Raw genomic sequence first — 12,351 nt, 5'->3', positions numbered from 1 at the left:
TAATAATAATTATTATTATTATTATATAATAACTTATAAGCTAAATTGTATATTTCGCCAGTTCTGATCATTAGAGTAAATGCTTGATGCAAAAACCCCCAAATGATTATTACTTGTTAATTTTATAAATAATACAAAAGGAAAACAAGCGTAAACTCAGTAGGCCAGTGGGAGCTTTTTCGTCCTGCAAAGCATGCGTGGGACACTTTCTCCTGACCTGAAATTACAAACTTGGAAAGAAGTCAAGAAGCGATTGTTGTGTTGCTAGCATCACCTACCTTTAACTCATCCATGCATCCATCATTTTATCGATAACCCTGGGTTGGGCCACAGGAGTAGGAGCCTGTTCAGATAAAACCTATTCCAGCTCCTTTCGGGAGAAACAAATTCAGGCGTTTCCAAGTCATACGGGAAATGTAATCTCTTCAACATGATCTTCTTCAAGTTCCTTTGTCATTTGCCTGGACCACCTCCCGAGGGATCGTCAGGGAGGCATCCTAGGATAAAAGAAATCCAATCCATCGTTGTGGCTCATATGGCTTTGGCTGAACCAAGTTGATTAATTAAGATTGTTCTTTTACCAACCCTTGTTCACTTAAGATGAACCTCCCCATCCTGTGCTACATTTAATGTATTTTCCATATGTGTGTGTGTGAATGGTTGTCTGTCTTTGCGACAGACTGGCGTCCTGTCCAGGGTGTCCCCTGCCTCTCGCCCTATGATTCTGGGATAGGCTCCAGTCTCCCCGCGACCGTTGTCTATTCCCAACCTTATGGGAAGGTATTGCAAGTGGGCGGCAAAATAATTTCCAAAATGGTATAATTTTTTTGTGGGAGTATGGATGTAATTATATAAAAATAAAAATAAACACAAGGTAATGTTTTTAAATGTTAAATCTTGTTAAGTTTAAAAGGATATTAAACATTTTCAAATATGCTTTCGTATTTATGGGGTCAGAGGTGGGCTGTAAAGGTTTTTGAGACTTAAAAGTGTGCCCTGAGTTAGAAAAGGTTGGGGACCATTGTTCTTAACAAAACCACGGTGCGCCTTATAAGCAGGGATGCTTAATATATTAAACAACTCCCAAAGTTCATTCTTGCCGCGCAGATCCCCATCAAAACACACAACCCAACGCGACATCAACTTTTACCCCGCTATGCTCGCTATTACATAAATAACTCCAGGCGCTAGATATTGGTGTCGACAGGGCGTTCAAAGGTAAAGTGCGAGATGCGTGGGAGCAGTGGATGACAGAAAGTGAACACATCAAGACTTACGCCACTCTCCAACTTTTAAACTGAAGATGGAGAAGAATTTGAACGATTTGTGGACAAGAAATGAACTAAAAAAAATCATGTTTTTTGTTTACGTGTTAAAACTGAACGAAGTTAAAAAGTAAACGTGTTCATTTAAGATTAATTGACTGACTTCCACCTTCTAATCCAGTGCATTTTAAATTCGAACATTCATTGATAGTGCGCCTCATAATCTCCGTCCTCCGTTGAAAATACGGTAATCTATCCTTTGTCCCCTTTTGTCGCCTTCCAGTTTGCGTTGAGGACTCTCTCGTCCCCACCTGGACAGGAAACATTTCTATACGAGGTCGTAGATATGACCAAACTAACCATTTACTACCGTCTACCAAAGTCGTGCAAATTAAACATTAAATAAAACCATAAGGCCAAAGATTTGTTGTCACTTTCCAGAAGTGTATTGCTGTTTAAGAAGTGGATGGATGGAGAAAGCGAGAGCTGGGGGGGAAAAAAATCCCTCTTTTTTTGTCAGTGTGCGTCACGTGGTGGAAGCATGGTTAACAAGTTAATATGATTAAATTTAGCGGAGGCACGAGTCACATTCTCAGCCCACATCAAAGTGTCACCACTAGAGCTGCAGAAAACCAGGAGAAGATCCAGAGTGAGAATGGACCTGACGAAAAAAAAAAAGGAGAATCTGGTGAAAAAGGGTAACGTTTCAGACATAAAATAACGGATTAAAACAAATCAAGCACAATAGAGGAAGAAATAACCTCCTCACTTGAAAGCGGCGAGCACACTTGAAAACATGAAACAAAAACATCTTTGTTTTCATCTGTGCACAGATGAAGGGCCATTGACAAGTACTTATGGTGTCAAGTATAAAACTAGCTCGCTGACCTTGCACTTTGATTATCTGCCTTGAGACTGTGAGTTTGTGAGCTCTCCTCTATGATGGTTTATCGCACGGCATGAAACGTCTAAATTGGTTTTAGAGCACAGCACTCCTATTGACCCGTGTTCTGCCGCACAAGTGCAGAACAATAAACAAACCAGTATAACTCACAGAAATAGAATCCACAAATAACACGTCAGCGACTTCCACACACATACGGCGTTTTCTTTTTTTATTTATTTTTTCTTTCGCACATTTTGTCTGTTAGGGTAATACAGGTTTTCTGTCATTTTTATGACTGACATTTATATAAAGAAAGTGCCGTAAAAAAAGAGACGGTCTGATTGGATCTTCTTTCTAGTTTGTCAAGCAATCACAAAGATATTGAAAGTCAGTGGTTGCAAAGAGCAACAAAGGAAAAATATAACCAACCATTTTTCCTCTCCCTCAACGAGCCATGTGTCATAGGATCTTACTCTTTTTTTGCATGGAGGCTCATTCCACGTTTACACTGCTGATTTGTGCTCATGACATCCAAAGTTGGTCAAATTAATTATTGATGACTCTTTATAATAATCCCTCCATTTAACATTTAAAATTCAATAAGTTGCTTGTATTTATCCAGCTAAGGTTGTAAACAAAGCATGTTTTTTTTTAATCGTGCTGGCACTGAGAAATATAGCACCACAGACTATTTCTTAAAGTCAAATACATTTTCCTGTGAAACAAAATCGATAAGGTTGATAGGAAATTAAATTATTTAATGACCTCAATATTGCAGTTTATTCAGATATAGAGGATCAGTAGTTTGTGATCATTAAAACCTCTGAACCACTTTCAAACCTATGATTTGTTTCATGTCAGGCAATCATCATTTAGCATTTACTGAATTAGCAACAACTAAATATACGTAAAAATAAAAGCGTTGTCAGCGGGCGGGGCTTAAACTCAGTTTCTAATATTTCAATTTAAAAAAAGAGAGTTTTGTACAAACACACACTGATGAGTACAATAGAGTCCAAGATCCATTTAAGATACACTTAAATCTACACATTAGTTCACCTTTAAGTCAAAAATAGCCCTGCTCTATATTATACCCATCATATAATTTGATACCAAACAAAAACTGAAATCATATTTTTCTTGTGTGTCCACTGGAACAAAAAAGTAAACATATTGATTCAGTACACAACAAAAAAAAATGTGACCAGGATATTCGTTTTTATTTTTGCTCCTCAAGTGCAATGTGAAGGGCAAAGATGATTTCCCGTCTGGCCCTCATTATAGCAATATGCATGGTACCTTTTACAGTTGTCAGAGCGAGGGGGTAAATCTGGCCATCAGACCCCTCTGGCAGGAGGGGACTTGTCATATTCGGTGATAAGGGTTTATTCTGAATTACATTTCCCTTTGGTCACTAGCTGATTCGTCTCTGATGGCTTTGCTCTGAGACATTTTTTTTTTTTACAAGGCATTTTCACAAAACTCAGAAGTTGATTTGATGGGTTGAATAATTTCACCTTAAAGGGAACCAGCTAGGAGCTTTACAATCTCTGTCCCTTCTATGTCCCTTATGGGTGCTTGTTTGCAGCCAGTTTATCTTAGAACGAATAACCGCAAAAAAGCTCCCAGCTGACCGAGCAGATGAAAAATACTTCAACAACACTCCATAAATAATGACTAAAATACTAACAACATCCCAGGAAATGTATGCAGGATACCCTGCACTGAAGTGAAGCGTTAATGTAAACAAGCAAACCCAAGGGCGGATAAGTAAAAAAAAAGAAAAAGGAAATCTCTACTTTGTTCTCTGACTCATCATCTGTGTTTCTTTAGGGGGATGGATTATTAACCCTTCTGTTATCTTTGGTCAAGGTGACCCTGTGGAGGAAAACAAATATATTTGAGGTATCCCTTGTGTTGCCTCTGGGTCAAGGTTACGACCAAGAGAAACACGAGGTTTAAACCTATTTTGCGTTGGAGTGGTTAGATGAGTAACATACAACAGAAAAGTATGTGAGTTACCCATAATCCCCCTGGCTTCCTGAAGTTTGCCCAATAAACAAAAGGGAAAAAAAGGAATTATGTTATGGAATTCACCATTGGAGGTTGCCAGGTTACCACCTTAACCTTGGTCAGCACATTATATTCATTCATTGATTCGTTTTCTGCTGCTTTTTCCCTGCTTATTCGCGGGGGGGGAGCTGGAGACTATCGGGCGAGAGGCGTCTTTTCCAAACATTTTTTTCTTCACAAAACCGACTGCTTCGAATCCATACAAGAAATTTCCTATAAAAGCCTCTGATTCAGGTATAGTATAAATATTGTTATTTATGTGTCCCTTCTACCATAATTAATCGCACATCTATCACTTACACGTCAACGTTGCATGTCAAGGCCAACATAAATGTGGCCATCGACCGAAATACCTGATCTAATAGCTTTATCTATTTTCTGGAACGCATCAACACAAACAAAACAAACTTTCACGACGGGTTTCCAGATACTGTTATTATTTTCCAAATTAACTCAGACAATAGTGTCACCATGATTAACCAGTGTGACGGTTGAGATGCTACCTGACTGCACAAAGGGATATCTGTTGGTATAGTCATTCGAGATAATTACAATGTGGAATTGTAAATCCTTCATTTTATAATGAATGTAATCTCAGGGACTCTTCGGATAAGTGTAACGCTTCAATGATTTTTCAAACCACAGCGGACTATAAATAAGTACTCAATAGAATGCCAGAAATTGTTAATTGCATCCTGGGAGACACGAGACATTTGGTGACAGCAAAATAATATACATTAATCATATAAATAAATAAAAAAAACACAATGATGAACATCTCCTGCCAGAGCACATAACATACTCTGTATATCAATGTATTGATCCATTGACCTAATGTTCACTTCACTGGATTCATTGCTCACAAACACACAGTGAAGCACACTGATAAACTATGTCGCAGCTGGTCAACAACAGCAAATCAACAGTTGAACTGAGAGAGAACTATGTCTCTAAGTTTAACCCTAATTTACTTTTTTGTTCTAGATATGTTCTTGGTGAGTATTGAAATAAGAAACCCTAAAATATTATATTCCACATATACTTTTAGAATATTTAAAATCTTTTAAAAGTGTAGTCATGTCACCCATTTATTATTCAAGTAAACCATTCGTTGGTCGTAGTTATTTCAGAGATGGAAGTCATAGGTGGCATCTTAAAGTGGAGGAAACAAGGGGCATCTTTCATGAAGAAAAATGTGTGGAATAATCTTGAATCCATTTACTAGGCAAGGAAAGTGATCAGCGCAAAGAATGTGTTAGTCCTTATCTCCTAAAAAAGAGGGACCATTGAATATTTCTAGTCAGGTTCCTGGGTATCTAAGGTGGATTACTTTTTATTATGTTTTATTATGAATACTTAAAACTAGCATGACCCTCATATCTGGAGACGGCATGAGAGATCATCCATTTAAGTCAGAAGTCAGGTGGATTAACATTAAGTTACTTTAGGATGGGAATATTCCAGATAACAGGTTCAAACTCTAAGATAGGTTGTATTTGTCGAGGTATAAACAGGTCCCTGTTGGATGTTAATGTCCTGAGCAACACACCAAAATCAAAAAACATTAAGGATAACAGGTGCAGATACTTGCTTAAAGGCCTATGCGCTACTGGAGTGTAGGTTTCTAGGTCACAGGCAATTGGGCAGAGACACAAAGGGTGGGCTGTTAGAAGATTGGTGAGTCTCGCTAACCAGCTTAGTGGATCCCACTGACCCATGGGTCGGCAGGGATACAGGGCAGACTCGAGTGGGAGACTCATGTTATAGTGGTGGATAGACCAAATTGGTGTTGTTCACTAGAATTTAAGAAGACAAAAGACAACGAAACATGCCACCATTTCCTCCTGCTTCGTTTTATTTTCTTGGCAATTGGTGTTGTAGTTTAGTGGTACCTGACAACATGATCATGTTGTCAACTAATAAAAAAAAAAAAGAAAAATCCATTGAAGTCATGTTGCAACCATGACTGAAATGGACAATTTGTACCCCTCAGACTTATTTTCATTTAAAAATAACCATCAGTAATGCCGACTGTGTCTCTACTCTGTTTCTATTAAACTGTGAAGTGAACCCTCTCATTTACTTGCTTATTTTGATGCCCTTTACTTGGATTTTTCATTACCGATCTGAATTATGCGTTTTCACATCCCACAGAACAATTTTCTCCAGTGACATTCATACCCCGGTGCCAGAAACTCAGAATCATGAAATGCTTGTCTATTTGCCAAGGGCTTTCTATTTCCCTTTCCCAGCATCCAACTCATTCTCTCCAATCTCAATTCCCCGTGGGACGGAGGCCCTACCTCATGAAAGAGTCATCAGCGGTGCATAGCTCTTAATAACAGCTAATCTGTTTAAGCACCCGCTAAAAAGGTCGTGGCATCAGCAGAGGGGACTGAGGGAGGGAATAGGAATGGGGCGGGATGAGGCATTTGCAAATAATTGAAAAAAGCCATCAGACAACTGATAAAACTGCACAAGACATGGGTCTGGTTAAATTCCCATATACTGCCTTCCCTTCTCACAAATGTGCAGATTTTGGAACTGGAGTAGCATAAAAAGTGTTTATGAAAGTGCCATAATTCAGATAATCCGTTTAGAAGAGAGGTGCTCTGGAGAAAGATGCCAATCGAAGCTGGCTGATTTCAGTTTCAGTTCAATGGCAAAGTGATTTGTGAACACTCACCGCCATCAGATCCTATTATGGCTTCTGCAAATTCTCTCATAATGACTGCGAAAAGAAAATGCAATGGTAAAATCAATCACAGATCCATGCACTTATCGAGAAGACATCAGGGGCGGGATGGACAACGGAGGGCAGGGATCAATATGACATGGCAACAGGGAAACACTCATTGTATAAAGACATGTTTGAGGGCATTTGAAGGTTTTGTTTTTTTTAATAGCCAGTTAAAAAAAAAAGTGGTAAAGCCATTGACATGTCGAGGGGCAACCGGCTAAATCGATGCGACTTGTTACTTGCCAACATGATTGCACTCTCTAGTTTAGAAGTAATTACACATTGGCAGGGTGCAATGATTACGGCCTAAAGCATAAGACTGATTAACAGCTTGTTAATTACTCCAAATAAGTAAACAAATTAGACTCGAATAACCTTACGGAAGAAGACATTGATGTATATTTAGGAAAATAATGTTGTGAAAACGTGAGGAGCCAAATCTGTTGCAGTGCCTTATGAAGAGTCATCTAGGGTTATGCTAAGACATTGGGATCGGCCATAGAGCGGTGTCCAATCTTAAAGTGATAGTTCACCCAAAATCAAACTTCACTCATTTACAACTCACCCTCATGTCGACTAAGATTGCAATTATTTCCAGAGTAATCTGTTCCCTCTAGTGTCATAGAAAGAATGCATGTTTTCATGTCTTAACAAGAAGGAGCTGTCTCGCCTGCAGTTTATTCAGAACTCTGCAGCAAGAATTCTGACCCGCTCTTGTAGAAGAACTCACATTTCTCCGATCCTTAAAACTCTTCACTGGCTGCCAGTTTCTTTCAGGATCAACTTTAAAATTCTGGTTCATACTTCCAGAGCTATTCGTGGTCATGCTCCACCTTACATCACTGATCTGATCCAGCCTTACACCCCACCTCGGGCTCTGAGGTCTGTAGATCAGAATCTACTGATGGTTCCTCGCACATGGTTCAGGACCAGAGGAGAGAAATCCTTCCAGGCTGTTGCTCCTAAGCTTTGGAACGATTTTCCTCTCTCTTTGCCCTTGATGGATCTACTGACTCCTTCAAGAAACATCTTAAGACGTTTTTATTCGTGTAGGCTTTTCCCTGATTTTCCTGTGTTGTTCTCAGTGTTATCTTGACCCTTTAAGTATATATATTTTATTGATTATTGTATTGATTGTTTAAGCGCTTTGTGACCCTGATCTGGAAAAGCGCTCTATAAATATAAATAACTTACTTCATTCTAATGTAGTGGCTGATGCTCCCTTTTCTATGTCTGTTACGTCCTTATTGTCAAGAGGAATTGTTAGGGTTAAGGTTAAAATTAAAGAGTTTAAGCTATGTTTTTCCAGAAGGAAATTATCTTGTTGAAGGTATGACAACAAGATGGATGAACATCACAGAGGTATTTGGATGTTTTTAAGTTGATCATTTTGGACAAAGAACACTAACAAATGAACACACATTTTTGCCTATAACTCTAAAAAAAATGAACAGATTACAATAAGTAGTGTCTGTTAGATTTTTGTAGAAATAATTCACAACAAACTCTTGAAACAAAATAGAGGGCAGCAAGTATTCGACCACAAAGGAACAACTATGGCTTTTTTCCAAATTATTTGCAGCAGGTGAACGTCCCACTTCTACGACAAAACCAAAAAGACAAAAGCCACTTCAGAACTCAGTCCCTTGGGACTTAGCAGATTAGCTATGAATGAAGGAGGAGGGGAAGAGACAGAACAGTGAGTGAAAGACATAAAGAGTAAGCGAGATTGGCTTACCTCCTTCTATTCCCACTGTGAGCCGTGCCTCATGCCATCTGAATAGCTATGCTAATGGGCAGCAGGAAGTACGTTGAGATAACACGTAACACACTTGACTTTTTGACACCGTTTGAGTGGGGCCACAGTTTTCCTTGGTTAGTTCCTATTCATTGGCTTAAATGTAGCCTGTCTGTCAGCTTAAGGGCAATCGCTTATTTGGTCTTTTGAGGAAAGTGGTCTTCCATGAAGCAGGTTCTTGGCCAGCGGGTTACCGTTTCAATAAGCAACTTAACACTTAATTATCATTTAAATACGTGTAGGAATTTTTCACAAGAGTGAAGGGCAGATAAGTCTTGTTGTTTTTTTATGGTAATTTGCAGAGAACTGATCTTTGGCACAGGGTTCAAGTCGTCTGTGGCAGCTGCTGGGTGTTCTTGGATTAAGCTGCCGTTTCGAATTCAGATGGTTTCTTGATTTCTCTTCAGACTGTTGACAGAAAGTGCTATGATTACAGACAACCTAATAAAATAGCACTTTCATATTCATGAGATCACCTGATTTATGGTCACTTTCCATGTGGGCCGCAACAGTCAAATATAGTAATTAATGCCTAATGTGACCTGCATATAGGGAAGGTCAAGAAAAAAGCATAAACAAATTTGAGCAACACCTCAACAAGATCCTCCCAGTGGTGGTGTCAGGTAGCGTCGCCCCAGTGGCAGAATGTGACCATAATTGACAACCTGTGGCGTCTCCGGACACTCGCTTGATTTAGAATATGCATCACTTGACTTGCTGTCAAAAAGGGCAAGGCCCCATTCTCTTAATTACTTTTTTCACTTCCACCATGGTTTAATGATTAATGCTAAAATGAATACTAAAAAAACATATGGTAGAATTCAGCTATGTATTTCTTTTTTTTTTTAATACAAATTATTATTATCATATTTTTTTTTCTTATATGACACAACTAATTAACTTGGACACATTTTTCAAAACTCCCAAATAAGTAAACACTTAGTTTTACCATGTACTTTTAATTGTGTATTCATCATGCCTCCATGAGAATGTGGCCCTGCCATTCTTGATCAGGTGATGCCAGAGACACGCCACGGATTGCCAATGATGGTCATATACCACCACTGGTGTGCCAGTAGCAAAAATAAAGCTAAACCAACAGATGTCAATACGATAATAATAATAAATATAATAGATTATAATTTAAATAGAATATACCTAAATACAGTATGTTTAATAATGTTTAAAATGTACATTTGCAGTATATATATATATATATATATATACATATATATATATATATACATATATATATAATACTCCAAATTGGGCCAGCGGGACCAAAAGACCTTCCCAGTGCTCAAAGTTACTGTTGGACAGTTTCAACGATGGACTGTGACACCATGATTTTGAGGGCAAGAAATTATTGCAAGTGTGTATCCTCCTACCCAATTTGGCTCTCATCTGTAGATGTCAAAAAAAAACTTGAAAGCTACCCCGTCTCAGAGAATGGACTCTGCCATGCATGACCAGACAGGATTACAAAAAAGTAAGACACTAATTTGTTCATGTCAAAAGTCCGTGGGTCATCCATTCTTTGAACCATCCCCTACAGAGGCAGAGGTTGTCCCAATGATAGGGTTGGCGGAATCTCCACACCATCTCTCTCTCTTTCTCTTGCTAGCGCCGGTTTTCCTGTTAGTAGCCTGGCAACTTGGCCGAGATCAGTGGGATTTCTAGATGGATGGACATGGGCCGGCCAAAGTAACTTTTTGAGTTAAATAAATTGATAGTTATAACTAGTGATGGTCTCATGATTATATTTAGAGCCCACTAGATATTGGTCTCTGCACTATTTTCCTAGCGTTCTATTGAAACATCACATCCTTTTTAAATATATGGCACCACCTACTGAACTCAAAACAACATGACACAGTTTCATGAAGCATCACAAACCTATACCTAGTTAGTATGACCTTCCAGAAACAAAATATTTCAATTTTCACTTTGTTGGACATGAAGCTACTGGAAAAAAAAAGGTAATACTCATACTAATACTAATTTACCTTTTATAATTTTAGGGACACATTTATTTTTGATGTGCAGATACCACACTAACTTCATGATGAAACAAGCAGTTTGTTGTAAATTAAATTAAAAAAAAAAAACGTGGAAATTTAAAAGGCTATTTTTATTAACATGGTAATTATAGAGCACAATTGATGATATCATCTTTTCTCTTCATTGACCAATGGCTTTTTTTTCTTCTTTTTTTTTGTCAGTTTGATGTATTTAGATTCACAGGAATTATCTTGAATTAAATTGTTGACCATATAGTAATACTTAGGGATGTTTAAATTATGGAAAATAACCGTTCTGTACCTCTAGTAGGTGCCTTGCGACACTATGCTAGTGGTAACTTAATTTTCTTTAATTTAGAATAAACAAGGCTTCAATAAAACTAAGTAAGAAAATCCTAAAGAAGCAAATTATAAACGATGTTGTTTATAATCAAATTGAAGAGAAATAAAACGTGGGCAATGTTGAACTATAAAGATGCCTGGGCTGTAAAATAATCTTTAATTTTAATAAAGAGAGACATTGTTTAAACCATAGATTGAAAAATAAAGGTATTTTGGAAACATGACTCATTTCAATTGAAAATTCCCAGTGAGTCATTTGGGTTTTTTTTCTCTTCTGAGGCTGGATTTAAAAAAAACGCAATTAGTTAATTATCAACACAGGGAGCCAAATTATTTCCACAATACAAGGTGACCACGTTTCACGCAAACCAGGGAGGCTAAAAATCAAGGAATGAAAATACACTGCTGTTATCTGCGAAGATGAGTGTGCACTGGATCCACGCTGTTACTTTTAATGAGGAGGAGTCGATTTTTACCGTGAAAAAAAAGAAAGAGTTCCTCAAGTGTAAATTGCTGGAGACAGCAAAGGGAGTGACATGGAGTGGACTGTTGAGTTGATTAACGCGCGTTGCATTTTTTGATGAAAGTTTTGTCCCACATCTTTTGGGAAATGACAGCAAAGGATGGCAGCTCACTGCCATGAAGTGGAAACTGAAGGCATCTTGGGGAGAGTAATGAGAAGAGCCTTTCTTGGCACAGAATGAGGCTCTATATTTCTTTTTTTTTTTTTCTTTTCAGCCTAACAAACTAAATACGGAAGGTTTTGTGTTTTGATCAAAATTCAAATGGCCTCAAGTTCATGAGAGTTGTCAGATGTTTTTAAACCCCAAGTAGCTCTGAGATGAAAACACATGCATAAAAACTTAAATTCAATTCAATTTTATTTCAATTGTCTTATCATAACAAAGTTATCTCAAGACACTTTACAGTTGAAGTAAGACTATTCTTTAGTGCCGTTAGAAAGGCAAGCTCTCTGTAACAATTATGGAAAAGAAAAATTCCAAAATTGAAACTAATTTTCAACTCGGTGTTGGGATTATTGTTAGATTAATCCATTCCTTTTTTAAAGTTCGAGGCAAAAATGTGAGTCAATTTTAATGTAGCTCATCTTCATCTGCCTCCAAAAAATGCACTTTAAAACATCCAAATACCTCTATACTGCTCGTCTGTAACGTCAATATTATATTGAAGCCTCAACAAATGAAAAAAATTAAACACATTTTTAT

General features: G+C 37.8%; 1 long non-coding RNA gene across 1 annotated transcript in view; it reads right to left on the bottom strand.

The window, feature by feature from the left end:
* Positions 1 to 11,922, bottom strand: part of LOC148089165 (uncharacterized) — a 143,929-nt gene extending 132,007 nt beyond the window's left edge. Inside the window, exons 1-2 of the long non-coding RNA XR_015713174.1 lie at positions 11,874 to 11,922; positions 11,689 to 11,841 (exon numbers count right to left, since the gene is read on the bottom strand). This is a non-coding gene — a long non-coding RNA (uncharacterized LOC148089165). The remainder of the gene's footprint in view (positions 1 to 11,688; positions 11,842 to 11,873) is intronic.
* Between the last annotated feature and the right edge of the window lie 429 nt (positions 11,923 to 12,351).

Source organism: Callionymus lyra, chromosome 1 (genome assembly GCF_982586985.1).
Source record: "Callionymus lyra chromosome 1, fCalLyr1.hap1.1, whole genome shotgun sequence".
Taxonomy (NCBI): Eukaryota; Metazoa; Chordata; class Actinopteri; order Syngnathiformes; family Callionymidae; genus Callionymus; species Callionymus lyra.
This window is presented reverse-complemented; position numbering and strand designations above follow the sequence as displayed.